Genomic DNA, 12477 nt, shown 5'->3' on the forward strand with positions numbered 1-12477 from the left:
AGTGCAGCTTTTGTGCAAGGTGAGACGGGGGACAGAGCTGGAGGACGGCGTGCAGAAGGTACCGCGGGTCCTGCTCCGGGCTCAGCCCCGGCACAAAGATGTCACGAGCCGGGAGCATGGTCCTCTCCAGCAAGGAGAGGAAAACGGTGCTGGAGCAGATCTCCCATTCTCTGTGTTTTTTTCTTAAATCCGTGACTCAAAAGCGGTAAAATCATACCATTTTGCTCTCCGTGCAGCAGCCGATTGGGATTTTCCGTTTGCAAGTCCGAGGGACGTCAGCCTGGCCTCCGAGAGAAGCAGCTATCGCAGCACTACGCCACGACACACACACGGTACACCTGAGCCCCAAAAGAAGCCAAGGCCACAAAGGTTTCCTTTCTTTAAGAGCAGATATAGATACGATTCGCTTCCTAGGATCAAAGAAAGAAAAGAAATCCTAAACTCAGCTTTCTGTCTGAGTAGGCAGACAAAATCTTATTTGGGGACTCTCTCCTCCTGACTCACGGCAGTAGCAACAGTGCACTTCGGTTTGCCTCGTAGGCTTGTAGATCAAGAGCAGAAAGGCAGCCCAGAGCATACTGAAAAGGCTGGTGTCAGAGATCCTCTCCGTTTCCCAGGTCCATAAATCTTATTGAAGCCTTCCTTTGTTTTTAAATCGGGTTCTGACGTTTGATTTTTTCCCCTAGTTATGGGAAATGTCATCTTTCTAATGATGTCTCACTCTCCGTTCCTCTAACGATTACTGCGCGGCAGCAGCGCTCAGCCATAAAGCAGCACAAAGCCACTTTGTCAATCCAGCAGCTCCACTGGGCCACAAACTAATCATCCCGAGATGTCCGGGCTGCTGTTTGCACCCTGACATCCGATTACAGTGCATTACCGCGGCACCGCATCCATCATCCGTCGCAGACAACCAAAGGACACCTCGGGTTTCATCCGGATAGCTGAAGCGCGTACGGGAAGCGACAGAGGCCAGCTTGGAGACCCAAAGTCAGAGGTCATGTCTGCATGATGAGCCAGTGCCTCCGACTCCACCATATACTGAGGCAAAAATATTAAAAGAGAATTTTTTACGGGATTAGACCTAAGAAAAGAACACTTAGGATGATCATTAATGATCATTAATCTTCATAAATGTGTCGTCTTCTAGGGTACAGGAAGACACGTCCCTACTTAATACATCATAGCACATTTAGGTACATAATGGAGGGGGGGTCATTTCCTTCCACCGACACCTCCAGCATTGTTCACAAAAGAACAAATCTCTCTTCAGGAAGCGAAAATTCCCATGCAGCAAAAATGAGCAAAGAGCTACAGATCTCAGAGCCTTTCCAACTCTGCAGTATTTCTGATTACCAGCCCCAGAGAGAGGGAAGGAGGGGAACCCACCCAAAATCTAACATCTTGAAGGGTGTAGAACTGTCTCAGTTTGGACAGCTTCAAGAGAGCCTTACTACTCCGTGATTTTCAGAGCGCCTGAAAGGATGGAGATGAAGCTTAAGAGAATGGAGACTTCACTACTGACCAACATAGTCTTGTTCCTTCCGTTACAAGCAACAGGCAATATTCCTTACTGCTCCACCTACTTACCCACCACTACAACGTGCACAGAGTCACGTTTCTGTCATGGACCATGTGCAAACACAATAACTCACAACATGCCCAGACCAGACAAGAGGCCACATTTTAAAATATTAACCACGTTCTAACACAACCCAGTTCCCTCCTCTAAACATGGCCCAAAGGAAACAAGGGAACATGAATCCTTCTGTCCTTGATGTCAACATCATTAGAAGCCACCAGGAACAAGTGACAGGTATTTCACTTCACGTTTCGAATGACTACAATAAATTTCAAAGGATCCTGGGACTCACATAGCTTAGATCTACAGAAATCATCTTCCACATGATGTGTTCTCCAAAAGAAAACTCATTTTCCAAAACAGAGCCGGCAATTTAAGAAAATTTAGTATCTGCAAACAAAGGATTTGCTCATGCAGTAAAGAAATGGCAAAGTGAAGCAGTCTTCAACAGCAGGGAAGTATCCATCACCTGCTAGCAAGTCCCTTCACTTCAGCTTGGGATTTGGTGCATTCCAAACCCAACGAAGACCCAAGTGGACTCCACAAAATGGACATAAATGGTCATAAGACTTAAAATCATAAGTTTTCCATCTGCTCAGAGGTTAAGAGAGCAAATATATGAAATCAAAGCACAGCTAGCCACATGCCAAATTCCATTCACACACACTGCATAAAAAGCAGCCTAATGTAAAACCTCATTTAAAAATATTTATATCAAACCAAACTGTTACACAGATAAGAGAGCTATTTTTGGATATACATGGATTTTCCACACACAGAGTGATTAACTGTTTAATTACTGGACTCCCACTTAGGATGGTGGGGGCAGAAGGAGAGGGAAGGAAGGCACTTCAACAGGAAGCAACCTTAGTAAACTAAGTTAACAGACCAGGCACATCCACGTTCAAGAATTTAATTCAGTTTCTTCTTCCGTCTTTTGATTTCTGCAAACACTGTTTACCACCATCGGTCAAAAACTAGAAGGGTGAGGTTCAGTTCAAGATAAAGACACACAAAAGTAAATGTCTGCAGTGGCTGGTGGAGATCCTTGCTGGTACAGTTGACAGAACCTGGAGAGCCAGATCGGCTTGTAGGAGACAACTAGTGACTATTTGGCCAAATTTCTCCGGGCCCATCCTCAGGTCCATTCATGAGATCTCCACCTACTGTGCTCAGAGTACACACAGAGCTAAAGTTTAGTTTCTTAATCTGGAGCCAAATCCCACCTAAATGCTCCCAACTCTCATCACACTTAGCCCCTGGGACCAGAAGCTCTCATTCTCATGCAAGCACTTAACAACATATTCTCATTTAAAAAAAAAATCTCAATCTTCCAGATCTTCCATCAATTCCACTCTCACTTCTCCAGCCTCTCATCAATTCAGCCCCCACATTTACTTCTTCTCCACCTCTCTTCTACCTCAGGAGAAGCATCAAGGTCCCCTTTTTTCCCCCCTTTATCCTTCTTTCTAGCAGGTTATTCAACAGAAAGGGGAAGAGGAAGATGGAAGGGGCCCATAGTTGGTGCTCAGAGGTCGACAAAAGCAACAAGGAAGCAAAGCTTTTCTGAGATGCTAGGCACTTTCTGTCTCCTGTCCCACCTGAGACACATGGGGTTGAGTTTCTGATGGTGGAAAGAGGAAGAAACGAGAGTCTGTTTTTGTTCTGTACCAAAGAGACAGCAGAATGGACATCTAACCAGGGTAGGCTTTTCCCAAGGCAGGGCTGGAGCACCTCCTCTTGCTAAAATATCTGCCGGGTGAGGGTTCACAGCACACGTAACTGTTGGATCCAAGCACCATGCAGTGGATCCAAGGGCGGAGAGCACCCATCAGCACTGCTGCCGTCTGCCTGCATCTGGTTTTCAGCAAATCTGACTTGAACGGGAGCAGAACGCTCAATGGGTATCCCGGCAGCTGACTTTTAAAGTTTGCATTACTGAGAGATCAGCAAAACACACAAAGGGGGGAAAAATGGGTCAACCCTATTTTTTCAATGCACAGGAACAGCCGTACTAGCTCAGACCGATGCTCCAGCTATCCTGGTGTCTTCTCTCCAAAACCAAATGTGAATACCTAGGGAATATTTAAATACAGGGCAAGCATACAGGGACACTTGCCCAGCATACTTACCAGCCTGTAACAGTGTGCTGCTCAGGGATCTCCTGCAGGGGTATATTTGTATTTAATAGCTATCAATATATTGTGTTCTACTACTACTACAACACATTTGATTTTCTTATATATTAATGCCTAGAGGTCTTAACCAGTTCAGGTCTCCATAATGCTAGGCACGATATTAAAGAAAAGAAATATTTAAGATAGAACCTGCCCCAAACAATTTACAGACCACATTACACTGCAAAGCTGACTTTTTTTTTTTTTTTTTTTTGGTTAAAAAAAAGTTTCTAGATTTCTATTACAAAACGCTACAACAGAAGCTACTAGAAAACTGTCTACAGGCAAATGACAAAAATTTATACCAGGAATCACTCCTTTGCCAACCCACTGATTTTGACCCAGCTAGTAAACACAAGCAGCATTGTCTTAAGTATTGTATGAAGACTGATAAACACTAAAAAAAACCCTGTAACTCTTGCTCTTCTTTATAAGAGCAGCACTGACCTACTATATATTCTATTTCAGCTTGCTGACCACCTTTGAATTACTGACTTTATAAATGAACACAATAAAATGCACTAGACATACAGTGTTGCTGGAGCTTCAGCTTATGCATTTCTTATTGTTTTAAATGCAATGCAATTCTGTATTAATGCTCATTTAATGTAAATAATAGTCAAATCCGTACTAGATGCCAACACTTTTTAAACTGCGCTTGGAGTCTCCGTGATGCAGTTGCAATTTTCCTTGCCCTCCATCCCCAAAACTTTTCATACTGTAAAGGGAATAGGAAAGAAAGTGTCTGGAGCAGAATCTGAACTGAAATGCTGCAACGTGAGGGCAAGCGTAAAGCGTGAGTTGATACCTCTTGTAGATGAACGTCCTTCTGATGGGGCTGATGCAGACAGCGATCTGCCTATGGCTGCAGGGCAGGTGGAGTCCTCACAGCATTCCACAACTCTGCAACTGCGACAAAAAGAGAGAGAAAGAGGGAAAACGGTGAGGCTCCATGCACAAATCTGTCCAAGTATCGCTCTTCCAAGCTAGAGGTGCTCTCTATCTCCACCACAGCAGAAGGAGAAACAGGTAGATGTAAAAAGCGCAGCCTGAAAAGGAGGAAGAGGAGGAATGGAGATAGACGATGAGAAGAGAAGCGGGGAAGGAGTCCCAGAGCTGGCAGCAAAACCAGCACTCACAAAAGGAACGGCATGATGCAAACGGTCCGACACTCCCTTTCCTACTTGCTCCCGTTTCACAAATAGATGCGCATCACTACTGCACCTCTTGTCATGAAAGTCTCAGTTTATCTTCCCCTGAAAACATGATTCTCTTTTCCATCCTCGCAGGTATAGCAAGAAACACACATTTTCTCACCATTTCCATCTTCAAATCAAGATTCTGCAATTATATGCCACAGCTCAGTGGCTTTGGGCACAACACTTGCATGGCATTTCTTGCACAAAGCCTATACGAAGTTAAAGTCTGTGCTTTCCCTGTGCTCTGCTAAACAAAATAGAATAAAAATTGCATAGGATAGAATAGAAACAGCATTGGAAGCGGATGAAGTCGGAACTAGGATCTTCTCCGATTTCAAAAGAAAGAGAATAAGGGACTTTAATCTTCAATGTAAATACTTTTTAACCAGCTATTTGTCAGGACCTTGGAACAACCAGGTTTTAGCCAAAGTTTTTCATTGCATTCTCACACCCTCCCTTCTTAGCTGACGAAAAAAAGTCAGAGAATTGAACTGAAGTATACCAAAATAAAGTACGGTGCAAAAAAACCCTACAAGCAGCTCCACATGCTTCATGTATTTTATAGGGGAACAGAAAACCTACTGTTCACAAACCGGCTCTTTTACCAGGACCCATGTTCCTTGTAACGGTTGTTTATTTTAATCAACCCAGTACCTAAAGGTTCACATTAAATACTTTTTCATTACTTCTAACCACTGATTTGGTATTAGCTTACATTCATTCCAAACACAGTCTCAGGGAGAAAACAGGTCATAGACCATATCAACTCGAGTGAAACAAGGGAGAACTTCTTTGCAACTGCCAACCCGTCCCACCTTCAACCACAGCTCAGCTGGTCTCCCCGACAAGAGGCCCCTCAACAGTCGCAAAACAAAACAGCACGAAAGTGGAAATGAAAAAAAAGATACAATTTCACTTTTACTGAAGTTTCTGGAGTCACCGGCAACATGAAAATCCAGCCGTACCTCCTTAGACGGCATCTTTGGAAGGAACTCAAAAAACCCGCTGCTGGAGCTCGAACATCCAGATAATCCTAACACTGTTGATACCAAAAAGAGCGTGCGCACTCCATGAAACAGCTTCTTTTTTTTTTAATAGATCCATCTACTCTACGAGTGCTTTGCTTCCAGATTTTCATTTTATAATAAGCATATTTGCTGCTTGGAAGTTAGTCATATTTTTATGTTTTTTGTCTTGCTTTCCTGGTCCCCTCTTTCAAAGTCATAAGGAACTCTGAATTATAAATAAACAATCTCTTGGAGAGAGATAAATGCGTAACTGAATTCCAGCAGAAACAACGACTTGACAAATCTCATCACATCAAGCTCTGCAGTAGCACATTAGTCTCTCTTTGAGCACATTTTGTACTCGGAGCAGCCTCAGTGCTTCAGGAGGTACCAAATATAACACAGCCCCATTTTAACTTCCTTCCAGGAATACACACAGTCATTTATCAAGAAGACGTGGGCTGCAGCTTAAGTTCCAAAAGCTTCAGTAACGTTTCTTAAAAATTAAACAAATGACTCCTTTTGCAGCAAGAAAGGAGCAGAAAAAAGCCAGGTCCAAGCAAGCGGGGAGAAAACCATCTCCCTCAAGCCTTCAGGTCCTCCTCCGTCTCCAAGCAATTTCCCGAAAAGCACGCTTTGATAGCTACACCATGCTCTGTGGGCAACCATGGGGTCAACAATCCTCCTTTCCACTGATGTGACACCTAGAAGCTACGGTTCTTTGTCACCACTATTTCATTTAGCGGTGACAGCTCGATGGCCAAATTTCCCTGAAGTCCAAGCGTAGGAACATTTCTGCATCCTCACCTTCGTGTGGCCAGAGAAGTCAAAGAAGGGTTTTCAGGCGCTACCTCCCTTCAGCAGCAGGACAGCATCGCCGTAACCTTTCGTGCGGGAGGACCATCAAAAAGTTCACCTTTTTGCTCATCTCTAGCTGGTAAAGAGCCAGAGAGGAGCATGTAGCCACCTCCCATTAACCTTGTCAGTGGGATCTTTCTGCAGCTCTAACAGCAGCAGGGCCTCTTTGTACCGTACTGCCGCACAGCCACCGAGCAGAATCACCCTTTTTTTGGTTTTTTTGCATGACTGAGGCATACTACAGGCCAAAATGATTAGGTTCATAATAACTGCATTCTGCTCCTGCTGAAAGCGGCTCTGAGGAGCTGCCCAGAGATGGAGGCCACCATCGCCTTCATTTGTCATTCAAAACCCAGCCAAAAATGGCCAGAATTTAAGATAAATAGTTCTGAGGAGCATCAGCACAGAAGTCTAGCTGCATATGGATTTCTCTGTTACGCTTAGCACGTGTGACGGTGCAAGGCAGGAACGTAATTAAAGGCCTGCCAAATTCATTGCTACGCTCTCCGTGTTGCACATGGTATCTCACCAGCTCTGACCCCTTCTCCTGTTGGGAGCCGCAGACCACCACGCCATCCAAACATGGCAACTGCTGTAAACACACGTACACGCACAAAATTCATACAAACACGCACAAAATTCACACAAACACGCACAAACAGTCAGTCAGTCCCAATCATGGGCTTCAGGTAGAAGCATGAAGATATTTATTAGAAAGTTAGCAAAACGAGACCTATTTTAAAGGGGGAAAATGACAGCTGAGGAGTTATCACTTTGGTGAATTTGGGAAAAATAGCACAATATTGACAAGCTCTGCTAGCACAACCGTGTTCATTGAGAGCGTGCTCTCGGACCAAGAAGCAAAAGGTTTAGTTATCCGGCCCACAAATCCCTGGCAAGGAAACACTTTCACCACTTGCTTGGGGAAGAATGCTAGGGAAGGAGAAGAGGGTCCTCCTCCTCCTCCTCCTCACTCCTGTTCTTGCCTGGTTGTCTCCAAGTCTAAAGCAGGCTCCTCGTTCCACCCAGAAAGAGAATTAAGACATGGAAAATAACGGCCAACGCTGGTTTCCCAAGGCGGGTTTCGCTTTCCCCTCCCGCCGTGGAGGGCAGCCGCTCACTGGCGCGGTTGCGGAGCCAGCACGGGTACCACCATCACCGCACGGATGAGCCAAACGCCGCGGTCGCGTCGGCAAGTCCGGGCAGGGCGAGCGCCGACGGAAAGCTGGAATTTGTGTGTTCACAGCTAACTGCTAACACCTAAGCAGTATCAGGATGGTAATTTGATGCCTTAAAGAGCGAGAGGCGTGCGTGGCAGTGTCAGGGATTTTTGCCTTGTTATGGGTTTTTGTTTTTTTTTTTTTAAGGTAGAGTCAAGGCTCTTCGGGGTCCTGCTCCCTGCAAACCCCTGCCGACTCCTCCTTTTCCAGAGCCAAAGTTGCACCAACTTGCTGAACACGCTCATTAACTTGAGCGAGAACACCTTTTGCACAAGTTTCCCATTAACTTCTAATTCCCTAATTATTAGATTACACGCTTTTCAGGCAATTTACCTCTACCAGCTTGGGCAAAGAAACCAAACAAAGGATTCCTGCAGCGCGCAGCTTAACGAAGCCCTCCCTCCCCTCCCTTTCTCCTCTCGGTGCGGAAAAAAGTTGAAATCCCATAACATTTCCTTACAAGATTACTGCAGCTGCTCAGGAAGAAAATTTGTTACCTAATATCCTCATCGACTGAATGTGGTATTTCAAGTGCGGTAGCAACACTTTTAATTTTAATTCTCTCCTCCCCTCCTACGACCGATGTTTAGTTTGCTCCTTTTGTTTCGGCACCTAATGCATCATGATGGCCTTATAATTACAATTACTCTTCCAAAATAATTCCCCTTTTCTATCAGTTACTTCTGCTCTTCTTGCTATAAAATTAGACTCCAGCAGTAGGAGCAGGGTACATGGATTATAAAATAGATTAAAAATTAATTAGAGCGTACTGATTAAAAAACCTGCCTTGGTAGATTGCAGCTTGTTATGATAAAATAGTGTTAGCATAATTTGTTTAAAAAAAGAAAAACCCTCCACAACTAGTCATCAAATGAAGATAAAAACATTCACTAAGCGGCTGATATGCTGGAGAGTAAAGACACAGCACTCTCAACTGAGAGGACTACTTTATTAGGTTGGACAGCACTGCAAAATTTTCTCCAAGAGTCAATTTTCCACCTCAAAAACCTTCATGCCAATTGAGTCCCTTGAACTGCATGGTCATCCATCAGGACAGGCACCGAGACTGGAGTTTTTGAAGGGACAGCAAAGCATTTGGAGGTAAAATGCAACCAAATAGGGTCTAACGACACTCGGCTGGAGCCGGGCAGCTAAACACCCGCCTGCCTTTAAATTCTGCCCCGTAACTTCTCTCCTTCAGCCCTCTGAGAGGCTTCAAAGCAAGGAGAACTGAGAAGAACTTTCAGGGCACCAATAAATAAAATTCAATTGACTGAGTTACATACTGAGCATCCCGTCGGGCAGCAAGGAGGGCATCTCCATGAGCTTCCACCTTCGCGCTCTTTGATTCTTGAAGCACCTGCCAGTCTCGTTTTGACCGTTCGTTAGTAAATAACTCACTTTCCCACCCTCTCTGCAGCAACCATTTGCAAGAGGATGAGAAGAACCTGGCAAATACGTTTTCCACCCTCCCAAAGCTCAACCCCGTTTTCTCCTTGCCTTTGAACGCCCCTCTGCCTTGGCCCGCTATTGAGCTTGTACCTCCTCGCCCATGAGGACATCGCTGTGTCCTCAAGGACAGCCTTGGATCAAACACACTTCCAACCCCAGGCGGACAAAATTCACCAAAGAACGCAAAAGTTGATGTCCGAGTTATTTAGTTCCCATTTTCATCAATATTTCGAAAACAATTATTGAAGTATTGAAATGGGATTCAGGACTAATTATTTTCTCTTGAGAGATTTATATATTGCAAGTCACTTAGAGGTTTCTAAGTTACAGACAACTTTGCAGTCAAAAGAAAACAATTTAATTATCTCCAATTAATGTTAATTGAACAGTTTAGTGCACTACTGACAATACTGAATCCTCAAAAATCAAACACGGGAAAGTTTCCCAGTGTTAAAAAAAACTATATACAGCGATCATCTTAAGAAAAAAAATAAAAAATAAAGCTTAGAGTTATAGCATCCCCAGTTTGACCTTCATATTTAAAAAAATAAAAAGAGAGAGAGAAAAAAAACAGCTTAACACAAGCCTTAATAGCATTTAAAAGGAGATATTAATGAGAATAGGACAGATAATCTATTCAGACATTAGAAAAAGTACTGATAGTGTTTCATTGTCTACAGGAACGTAAGGGAAAATGAAGTCGTGAAACCTTTACTCACCCAGTGAATATAACTGAAGGACATAACTTAAAGGTGATAAAGGGTGTGGGACTGAGTCGGGAGCAAGGAGATACCATAGACAGGATACTAGAGAAATCTGTGGCAGATCCGATTTGACTGAGTATCTAAATTAATAGCTCGAAAGTGGGCAAAATGTTAATGAACATGCAGAGATTATCCAGAACTGAGCAGAAGTATATTAAAAAAAAAAATTTAAAAAATGAAATGAGATCCACCTGGGGAAACTGTATGCCAAAACAACTATGGAAATACCTGTCAATGTCAACACTTAGCATTGAACAAAATAACTTGGAAACATGAACGGAAAGTAGTAATTCTGGAAGACGGAAAGCATCACGCACAGCCTCCGTGACACCGCTGGCCTGAAGGACCTTCGAGGCCCTTCTCTCCTCCCCGCAAAGGCAACGGGCAGCTTTTGCACGAACACAACAGTAACGGAGCCACACAGCAAACCAGATTAGCGAACTGATCTGGGTTAAAAATAACCTTTTTTTTTTTTTGGCTCTTCACCGATCCGGTTCACCATATGGCCCCTCGGGCAGCTGGATCGGCACGTTTAGGGCAGCACGGTAATGGGAAGAGGCAGCGGGGCGGGAGCGAGGCTCCTCAGGGCAGCACTGCCGCGGGAGAGGGACTTCAGCTGCGCCCCAAAGGACGGCAGGACAAACCCAATCAACCAGAATTTGCGCAGTATTAAACATCACACAAAGCCACCTTCTCTTTTATAGACAAGATATTAGTGCAAAGAAAAGAGGTAAGAAAAGAGAGGACGTCATTAAAGCTGACCGGCAAAGATGGGCATCATCCATCCTTCAGAAACATCCCGCTGACCCCAAAACTTATACACTTAAATAGAAGAAATACAAATGACGAACATCAGTATTTAAATTAAAACTCTCCATTCTTGAATGCTCTGAATATGTTAATACATAGAAACTGCCGTTCCAGTTCTCACTGGACCATTTCAACCTCCAAATTGCCTTACAACCACGTTGAAATGGGTATTCTTGACCACACTTCCCTTCGAATTCACTTCTACTGGTCTCTCTTGGAGTTATTTGCTTGTTTTAAGGATGCTGCATCAAGGCTAGAAGGGCAAGTGAGATTAGGAAAGGAAGTAAACCATGTCAACATTTTTACTTACTTGCCAGCTACTGATTAAAAAAAAAAAAAGTCTAATCCTCTGGAAAATTGGAGTGGTTGCTTTTAGCGCTAAAGGCCGGGAAAAGGACAACTGCTATGGAAGGAGCAGCAACGTTTTGCCTGTGCAGCTCCCTGCTGCTGGTCGCCTCCGGATTTCGGCTCAGGAGAGGATTCCTTCAGCTGCAGGATTTGCCAGCCTACATAGCAACAGGATGGAGGGACTCAAGAAATTTAAGTCATCCACTTTAATCTCAATTCACATCAGCTGACAAGACCGACTTAAATAATCAAAGTGAATTCTGTTTTGTGTTTACATTTACATCTATTTTAAAAAGACTAATCCTAAGGCCAGTCTTTCGAACATGCCAGTTTACAAATAATTACTACTATATACTCGATCTGCTACGTTTCGTAATCCAGAAAAATACACTGAAGACGATACATTCATTCAAACTCTTAGGTTTGGCTTTATATTTAGAATAGCAACTGACATTTTTATGTTCTATTCTAGATTATTAATCTGCTTCCAAATAAGATCAGTCTCTCTTTGAAGAAAAGTTTTGAAATTTAAGAAAAAAGCTATCAGAATAATTAGACTCAATACACTGCCTCGTAGCAGAGTGTGTAGGATATAGGTATAAATCCATCATGATAGAGGATAGAGGACTAACTGAAGGACCAACTAAGTAAACTGGACGCGTGCAGGTCCACAGGCCCGGATGGGATACACCTGAGGGTGCTGAGGAAGTTGGCCATTATCACTGCCAGGCCATTTGATACCAACTCTGAAAGACCAAGGCAAACACAGGAGGCTCCTGATGACTGGAAGAAAAGCAAATATGACTCCCATCTTCCAGGAGGTGGACCTACCTACAGGGCGGTCAGCCTGCCCTCCATCCCCAGGAAGATTATGGAGCAAGTCCTTCTGGAAGCCCTGTCCAGATACACAAAGGACACGAAGGTGACTGGGAACAAGGTGCATGGATCTACCATGGGCAAATCAAACCAGCTACCCTGACAGCCTCTGGCAGTGGAATGAGCGGTTCTGTGGACAAGAGAACAGATGTCGCCTACCTAGACTTGAGCAAGGTTGTCCACG

At 44.0% G+C, this 12477-nt stretch overlaps 1 protein-coding gene across 1 annotated transcript in view; it reads right to left on the bottom strand.

The window, feature by feature from the left end:
- Positions 1-12477, bottom strand: part of FAM168A (family with sequence similarity 168 member A) — a 168130-nt gene that overhangs the window by 114896 nt on the left and 40757 nt on the right. Inside the window, exon 2 of the mRNA XM_064505235.1 lies at positions 4568-4668. The gene's annotated coding sequence lies outside the window, so the exon portion shown is untranslated. The remainder of the gene's footprint in view (positions 1-4567; positions 4669-12477) is intronic.

Source organism: Dromaius novaehollandiae, chromosome 1 (genome assembly GCF_036370855.1).
Source record: "Dromaius novaehollandiae isolate bDroNov1 chromosome 1, bDroNov1.hap1, whole genome shotgun sequence".
NCBI lineage: Eukaryota > Metazoa > Chordata > Aves > Casuariiformes > Dromaiidae > Dromaius > Dromaius novaehollandiae.